The 9,711-nt window shown below is 39.4% G+C and overlaps 1 non-coding gene across 1 annotated transcript; it reads right to left on the bottom strand.

Moving 5' to 3' along the window:
• Nucleotides 1-5,139: 5,139 nt before the first annotated feature.
• Nucleotides 5,140-5,246, bottom strand: LOC128579634 (U6 spliceosomal RNA). The gene has a single exon (XR_008378236.1). It is a non-coding gene; the product is annotated as a U6 spliceosomal RNA (small nuclear RNA).
• Nucleotides 5,247-9,711: the final 4,465 nt, after the last annotated feature.

A 9,711-nucleotide genomic window follows, 5' to 3' on the forward strand; every position in this document is an offset into this window, starting at 1 on the left:
ATTTGTTTTTGTTAGCCTGAAAGCCAACATGAAATAAATAGGCAAAAGAAAAGGGAACAAAACCCAAGCTGGAACCCCATCTCTTTTGTATACATCAGTTCAACCTTTGTTAATAGGATAGGGGATTCATTATTTATATCAAAAGGAAATGGACAAACATTTTATGCCTGATAAGATTTTTTTCTTTATGCATCAAATTCTTTAAAGGATCCACTGAAAGATAGTCTTCATCATGGGAAGTTTGGAGAAAGGATTTATCCATATGCTAAATCTATCAAAGCTATTTCATGATTCTGTACCAGCTGAAGCTAACCCCAATTACCCTTTTTTCAATCAAGGGATTATCTTTCATGTACACATTAATGCACATCTTGATTTTAAGCAACAGTGAGTTATTTGCTTTGTGAGAACATGAAAGTCATCTTGATATTCAGAACAGAAAAAAAAATTCATTCTAATTAAGTAAATCCCATAATGTTATAATCTTATCTAGGAAACAGCTACGAGATAAGAATAGCTGTTTGCAAACTAACAATTGAGTTAACAATTAAGGTCACCTAACCTTATCTATCCCTACTAAAATGTCCTATTTTTCAGTCATTGTAAGAATGTATCTTATCACCAATAATAATTCCATATCAAAAATGATTCTGCCTTCACAGCTGGTGCCACAAAGTATGTATTTTTAGAAAGCTTCCACCCTTGAATTCATTTACTAGCAATCTAGTGGTTATTTACAGTGGACAAGAGGAAATTAAGAATAGGAACAAATGAACACATGTCATAGGACAACATACAAATAAAGACAAAACAATAACAAGGCCAAGGTGAGAACCAGTGCAAGGTGATTTTCCACTTCACACAAATGTTTTTATATCCAGATTACTACTGAGGGGTCTTTATTAAATTACAGAATACTTACTCCAAAATCTCTGCTTGTTCCCATCCTTGGGTCAATTTTGCCAATTTAATTTCCAAAGACAAAGCATGCCCACCTTGACAAAAGGCAGTTACTGAAAGGGAGTTTGGGGGAATGTAGAAACCACCTCCTCTTCCAAATTCAGTATTTGGCACTCCAGACAGCCTCATAAATTACACCAATCTTGGTGTTGGCCAATTAAGTTACACAGAAGATAGAATTAGTTGAATACCCTGCAGTGGGTCTTAAGTGAGTCAAGGTGACCAGAGGAAAGTTGCCTAAATGGTATACAGAGTGAAGATGTCTGTTCCTGGTACAGTAAACAAGACCAAACCAAAAGATGAGTTGCAAGAGAGAGGAAATAAGGTGCTAACTCAAATACTGGCAACTGAAAGGGAAATTATGTAAGGGACATCCAAAATGCTGAAAAGCCAAAAGAAAAATGAATTGTGAATGCAGAATATGATTGTCTTAACACAATAACTAAGAAAATGCCAGGAATGCTATGTTAACCAGTGTGATGAAAATGTGTCGAACTGTTTATAAAACCAGTGCATGGTGCCCCATGATCGCATTAATGTACACAGCTATGATCTAATACTAATAAAAATAATAATAATAAAATGGCAAAAGAAAATGCAAAAAAAAAGAAAAATTAATGGTGTAGCATGACCATGCTTTGTGGTCTACTCTGGCTGTGACAGATGGGATGGGAGGAAGGAACGGAGAACCGAGAGCTGGATGTTACATGAGTAAGAGGTTTCTGTGGTTAGACATGAGAACAATATAGTCTAGACAAGAAGGGCACTCGAGAATTGTCCCATGGAGAGGAGGGACTCTGCTTTTGCTCTAATTAAATTGTTTTGGTATGTTCATGGGTGTCACTGGTGGGAAGCAAGAAGAATGGCTGGATTTAATGAAGAAGCACCAGAATTGGGAAAGTTCTTCCATTTCCTTGCCTTTGCATTTGACATTTTCAGAGGAGTTCTGGGGAGAATGTGCTCATCTCTCATTACTCATAGCCATAAAATGGCAAAGTAATAGGAACTAGTCCAGATGGTTCAGAGGAAAACTCTAACATGGATACACTGTGCTTCTTTCCTGCCAAAAGTTAGTGAAAAAACATTTACTCCCCTCAAATTGCTGGCATTTTCATTGCCTTATCCTGCCCCACAGAGGTTTTCTACTGCTTCAGATACCCCAGGACTCAAGAAGAGTTCTGAGCTCTTCTTCTGTTGTGGTCCCAAATCTCAAACTTTCTTCCCCTTATATAAAGTCTCGTGGCTCCCAAAATGACAGCTGGATCTGAGCTCTTCTATACTTGCTTTTTTAAGAAAAGATTATATAACCCGAGAACCTGGACTCAAATAAATATTTATGGAGTGAAGGTATGGAGAGACCCGGAGGGGAATCACAGAAATTGCTTTGCTCTCTCCACCTCACCAGATGTCTTCATTAGCCTCGTCTCTCAGATGGGGCTTGAGATTGGCCACCAAAAGCCATAGAAAATCCCAAAAGTGGAATCAGAAACTGCATTAGTGCTTATGTTTCCCTGATGTTATTATACTTAAAACAACATCTGCCATTTCCTAATCCCGCCTAATCATTTAACAAGTTTTTTAAAGACCATCTATTTAGCATCTTGCTACAGATACAGCCTCAAAGTGTGGTAAAGAAGACCCCCTGGCAGAGTGACTACTAGCCTACTGTTGGCCTTTGTAGAAAGCAGAAAGTTATCTCCCATAGGCGAAGCCACATGGTACCCCAGCTTGGTGCAGAGTACAAGACCTGGTGAGCCAGCATGAGCCGGATGCCAGCCCCACTCCAGGAGGCTCTGTGTAAAGCACTACCTGCATGACTCTGCCCTCCCCCAGCCCTGCTCCCAGGCTCTGACCACTAGTAGCACATCTCTGCATGACTCCGACTGACCCTTCCTTATCAGTCTGGCTCTCTGGTCCTGGATCCCAGGAGCATCCCAACATCATCACTTGGCCTGCTGGCCACTGCCCACAACCTAAGACCTCAGCATGCTGAGGACTAATGAGTTACAGCTCCTTGTTCTGACCTTTTGTCATCCAGTTCTGCTCTGACAAGAGAGAATACACAGAGGCCCAAACAGCCAATTAAACAAACTTATGCTTATCAAAGCTGATAGCATCCAGAGCAGAGACACAGTTTACATTATCTTTTAACTATTCCAAGCACTGAGATCCCAGGCTGGTTTAGAATGTGAAAACAATCTATACTTCCTGTCATTTAAGTAAAACACTCTTGCTATTCTGATGTCACACTTTTTGGAGGTGATGAGCTTTGCTGGCAGCTCTTGCGCTCTTTGGGAATTCTGGTAGCAAGATGATGGCCAATGCTACCACCGAGAGTGTTAACAGCAGAGGACTGAAGGCCAGAACACTTATTTCTCTTTGAGAATACTACCAACCACTTAATATGCAACTTATGAGCTAAAGTACACAACTCACAGAAAGTGCAAAAAGCTTTATGAAATTTTATACTTTTTAGAGTCCTGAGGCTTTAGTAGGCCTGGCATAGGCCACTGAAGGGCACCCTTCATATTTCAATCACTCTTGATAGAACCAGCTTAGACGGTGTCACAGGTTCCTTCAAAAGATGCTACATCCTTTCCAGGATTATCTCATTCCCTCCACTTGACAGAGACACATTATGGAGGGGGGGAGGATGGCAGAGACACTGAGGCAACAACGGGGGATGACACTCTAAAGACCAGGAAGGACCGCCGAATGAGTTCAGTTTTCTGTAGTTGTCTACAAAGACCCAAATACTTCCTCACAGGAGAGAATAAGCAGCACCAACCCTAAAATCCTTGTTTAAAAGACTAGACTCTAGAAACATTTTCCCAGCCTCATCCAAGCAGGTAGACACAACACAGAATTTGTGCCAGGTAAAAGCATGACCTTTCCAAAACTGACTTAGCTGGCACTGCGAGTGAGGATGTCTCTGGGTTCCGGCCACATAGTTACCCCCAATTCAATTCTCCTCCTGGCCCAGTGACCTTTTGGTCACGTCCTCCTCTCTTTTATGTTTCCTTGACTTCCTTCATTCGGGCCCTTCCCATGGAGTCTCCGTGGTTTTTACAGTCTGCCTCTGGTTTTCCTCTCCTACATCCTTTATGTCTCCACCATTTATACTGCAGCTACTCCTGCTTTAAATCTCTCTAGTTGCTCAGGCCCTTGTTTTAATTGTTGTGGATTCATCAAGGGTAGGCACTCAGAACTTTTTTTTTTTTTTTTTTTTGTAGAGACAGAGTCTCACTGTACCGCCCTCCGGTAGAGTGCCGTGGCCTCACACTGCTCACAGCAACCTCTAACTCCTGGGCTTACGCGATTCTCTTGCCTCAGCCTCCCGAGCAGCTGGGACTACAGGCGCCCGCCACAGTGCCCGGCTATTTTTTGGTTGCAGTTTGGCCGGGGCTGGATTTGAACCCGCCACCCTCGGCATATGGGGCCGGTGCCCTACTCACTGAGCCACAGGCGCCGCCCCTGGCACTCAGAACTTTTTAAAAATATTTTCTTTCTAGTGCAGGGAGACTGTTATTTCTTTTCATTGTGACTGTGGCATGCTGTGTCCACTAAATGGTAGGAGATATCTTTGGGATTCATGCCACAACACCCTACTATGGGGAACACAAATGCCCTTTAGATACACGTCGTCAAGCTCACTATATACACGTAGAGAATTAAGCCCTGCAGAACATGAGGTGACCCTAGATATACAAGTGAGAAAACAAGTCCTATTGTTTGAAGCCTTTGACATTTTGCACATATATATGATAGTACCGACTTACTTCTGAACAAACTCAAAGGGTGCAAGGCAGATGAAAAACATTTACTGAGAACATGTTATACCTTGGTAGGTTTTCCTCTATCCTTTCATCCGGTTCCCACCACACCACGTAAGTATTAGGGAATTTGGGTAACATTTTTGAAGACCACAACCAGTTCTGCTCAGGTCTGAGTCTTTAGCTAAACAATTCTGTAATTGGGCTAACACATCTGTAATATGTTGTAGCTTACGATTCATAATATATTTCATACATTTGAAAGAGCAATTACAGAGAGCATAACATCTAATTCAATCATTTAAAATATAATTTATAATACACTTGGATAGCATAATTTTTATTTTAAAATATACTTTTACAGTATTTCTTATTTTAACATAGACTTCATAATATGCTTTTTTTTTTTAATATGAAACGCTTCACGAATTTGCGTGTCATCCTTGCATAGGGGCCATGCTAATCTTCTCTGTATCATTCCAATTTTAGTATATGTGCTGCCGAAGCGAGCACCATAATATGCTTTTATAGTATACTTTTAATTTTTAAATATAGTTTAAAAACTTTTTTTCTATGTTATAATCTGATGAAGACTTACAACTATAGTCTTTCACCTCAAGCTGCCACTTCTATGGCCACATCTCAATGTGCTGTCATAAGTTTTCTGTGCAACACGCTGTAAACATAGGCCTGGCAAATCACAGTGGCTCTTGCCTATAATCCCGGCATTCTATGTCCAAGGCAGGAGAAGCCCTTGAATTCAGAAGTTTGAGAACATCCCGAGCAAGTGAAAGATCCCGCCTCTACTAAAAATTAAAAAAGTTAGCTGAGCTTTGGGGTGGGCACTGTAGTTTGAGCTACTCAGGAGGCTGAGACAGGAGGATTGCTTGAGCTCAGGAGTTTGAGGTTGCTATGAGCTATGATGATGCCACTGCACTGTAGCCTGGAAGACACAGTGAGACTCTGTCTCAAAAACAACAAAAACCTGCCCTCCCCACCAACACTGACCAGCACCCTTTCTTTTGCCTAGGGATTTGTTTCCTGCCAAAGCCCTGGGGGGAAATGCCAACATGTCCATCTCAGGGAGAGACACTTTTCCTAACCTACGAAGATTTACAACTGTTATGGACCCATAATAATCAAAAATAAAAATCTTAAAACAACTCTTATATTAGTATGTGTTTTGATTATTTACAAGGTAATTTAAGATTTTAATTTTTTAAATTTCTGTGACCACGCCATTCTGTAAAAATTTAAGTTAGAGGCTCAGCATCCGTAGCTCAGTGGTTTGGGTGCCAGCCACATGTACCAGGGCTGGTGAGTTCAAACCCGGCCTGGGCCTGTAAACAATGATGACAACTACTACAAAAATATAGCCAGGCATTGTGAGGGGTGCCTATAGTCCCAGCTACTTGGGAAGCTGAGGCAAGAGAATCGCTTCAGCCCAAGAGTTTGAGGTTGCTGTGAGCTGTGACGCACGGCACCCTACTGAGGGTGACATAATGAGACTCTGTCTCAAAAATAAAAAAAAATTAAGTTAGATAACAATTTTTGGTTTTATAAAAATGCCCCTTAGAAATTAACATATTCAGTTTTTTTAAGTGATTTCAATTTTCCAAATTTCTGTAGTCCTTCAAGACTATAATTCATTTTGCTTATTTTTGTTCATGCGCTAGCATATAAACTAGGTAGTGTCTAGTTTAAAGCTAAAATTACTAGGTCTTCCCAGCATAATGCTGCCTTTTCTAGCACAGACTCATATTTCAGGGTGTCCCAAAAGTTGTCCCTGATGTTGCAATACATAAAAAAAAGGGAAATTAAAGCTAAATGTACCTTTATTTACAAAATATTCATTACTAAATTTTACAAGGAAGTAAGAATTTTCCTTTACAAAGAAAGTCAACATGTAGAGAATATTTTGTAAAATCTTGTAATGAATATTTTGCATCATCAGTAAAGGTACACTTAGCTACAGTTTCCCATTTTTGTCTATGTCTGGTGATTTTAGGGGTGACTTTTGGGACACCTGGGTATTATTCTCAGATGGAGATCACTTTAGGAACTACCTGTATGCCTGCCGGAATAACATTTCAGAATATTCCTGTCATCAATCCCTATGACATATTTAGATATGTAACAGGAAACTGATGGCTTAGCCAAAGGAGTCTTTAGTTCTGAGCCCAACATATAAATTTTGAATTTTGAAATAGAAGAGAGTGGACCTGGGATGGACTTCTATGGTTGAACATGTAGAAAGAGTCTTAAAAGGGCCAGAAAGAATTCTCTGTGTAGCCCAAATATAAGGACAAAGGAGAAAACATTTTGCACAAGGAAAAGAGACAAAAATGAAGGTTTCTCTTTCTTGCTTCCAAAAGCTGATTTACAGGTTACTCTGTATGAGGGTGGAATACAGACATGCTGGCACTCAGCCAGAGAGAGGCAGAACCCCCAGAAATTCCTCGAGGATGCAGAGCCCTCAAGTGGTGCCACAAGCTTGGACGCTCAGGAATCTGAGCATCCAGACTAAGACTCCTCTGTGTCTTTTTATGTCCATGTCCAGTTCAAACACTCGACTCCCTTTGTATGGTAATTTCTGCAAGGAAATAAAATTCTTGTCACTTCCTCATTGCATGAAAACAACTAGAGAAACACAAAACTGCCTTGCAGCATGAATACTGAGAGGCCACTCGTGAAGCCTTGAAATGTGTGTTGTTCCAATTTGCATGTTAGCCACATTGCAGGCTGTTACATGACTTTGTTCTTTGAGGCTTACTAGTCACTGAAACTGAATGTTAACTCTTACATGCCCAAGACCATTCTAACGTATAAGGAAGGTGGACATAAACGCGCGCACACTTCAGCAACCACACGGTGTAAGGGACCTCTTATGGCAGTGAGTGCTTTTCAAATTCTTTTTACGGATTTTATTTATCTTTCCAAAGAACCAACTTGTTCCATTAAATTAAATTCTGATTTAATTTTGGTTATTTCTTTCCTTCTGCTAGGTCTGGGATTGGACTGCTCTTCCTTTTCCATTTCTTTGAGATAATTCATTAGGTTATTGACATGCTCTCTTTCTGTTTTTCATCTAATGGGATAAATTTCCCTCGTAGGACTGCTTTTGCTGGTCCCACAAGTTTTGGTAGCTTGAGCCTTCATTGTTGTTATGTTCAATCGTTGTTGTTAATGATTTCTTTTTTTTTTTATTCTTCCTTGACCCAACTGTCATTCAGCATAATGTTTAATTTCCATGTCTTTGTGTGGGGATGACAATTTTTGTTGGAGTTGAGTTCCACCTTATAGCCTTGTGGTCTGAGAAAATCAAGGTAAAATTTCAATTCCTTTGATTTTGTTGAGGTTTGATTTGTGTCCTAGGATATGGTCTATTTTGGAGAATGTTCCATGGGCCGACGAGAAGAACGTATATTCTTTGGCTCTGGGATAGAGAGTTCTGTATATGTCTATCAAGCACAGTTGTTCAGGGGTCACATTTAAGTCACTTGTATCTTTGTTTAGTTTCTGTTTAGAGGATCTGTCCAGCTCTGTAAGAGGAGTAATACCACCATCCAGAGCAGAGAATATAGTTTTTATTTTGAAACCAAGGACACAGAAAACTTTGTCACAACATGGTTTAAGCATTAACTACAGAATATTACATAGCTCCCCAAGGTTGCAGATTAGTAAGACAGAAGTATGCATAGGATGAATCAGTAAATTGGCTGATTTCCTCATCATCAGAAGAGTAGAAGACCAAAATGAATTAAACAATCATGCAGCACTGTTTCTCCTTTCTTTTCTTGGAAGAGAAACTACTCTCAGGTATGGATGAGGTCTGAATACAAGAGAATAAATTATAACTTATTTAAATTTCCACTTCAATAACTCTTACCAAACTTTCAGTGTGTTAAATGTAAGGTGTCCAACCAATTTTTCCTTTTCTGCTGCACACTGGAAGAACAAGAGATTTCTTGGGCCACACATTAAATACACAAACACTAAAGAAAGCTGATGAATAAAAGAAAAGGTCTATGCATAATTTTTGCAATAACCAAAACCACAAATAAGCAAAACAGTTCTCAAATAACCTGAATGTGGTTCCCAGGACGCAGGTTGGACACCCTTGATTGTATGAACAATGAACAACAATCAAAATTTTCCTGCTAAAAGTTTGTCATTATGCATTTTATCTTCTTTCTTTCTTTCTCTCTTTCTCTCTCTCTCTCTCTCTCTCTTTCTTTCTTTCTGAGATAGAGTTGTACTCTGTTGTCCTGGGTGGAGTGCCGTGGCATCTTAGCTCACAGCAACCTCAAACTTCTAGGCTTAAGACATTCTCCTGACTCAGACTCCAGAGTAACTGGGACTACAGGTACCCCTCCATGACATCCACCTAGGTTTTCTACTTTTTTTTTTTTTTTTTAGTAGAGACAGGGTCTCGCTCCTGCTCAGGCTGGTCTCAAACTCCTTAGCTCAAACAATCCACCTGCCTTGGCCTCCACAGACTGCTAGGATTTTATCTTATTTCAAGAGAAATTATTAAAAATATTCTTCATTGTAATAATCTATGAAACCATAGATTGTCTACCACCTTCTTATTTCTTGAATAATTCGTAACTTTCTTATTTACAAAATTTCTAAATTCTATGAGATTTTTTTGACCTACAATATAACCTTCACTGCTGTAAGATTTTGAAAAAAAAGTTTTAATAACATATATATTTATAAACAAGTAACTGAAGTTTTACTTTTTGCCCATGACTAAAAGACTATCCAAACAAAAGCAATTTTAAAACACTTAGATTTTCTTGTGTACTAAATACATGACATACCCATTCCCTCATTAGTTTAAATTTTTAAATTAAAAATAGATTTAAAAGCATGCTAAGTGGTAATAAAAATGTTAACTTTTAAAAGATGGCTTGACATATGTGTTTTCATATACTTTCAAAGAATTCCTGCCTGCCCAGTCAAGACTTTTTTG

Source organism: Nycticebus coucang, unplaced genomic scaffold (assembly GCF_027406575.1).
Source record: "Nycticebus coucang isolate mNycCou1 unplaced genomic scaffold, mNycCou1.pri scaffold_78, whole genome shotgun sequence".
In the NCBI taxonomy this organism is placed as follows: domain Eukaryota; kingdom Metazoa; phylum Chordata; class Mammalia; order Primates; family Lorisidae; genus Nycticebus; species Nycticebus coucang.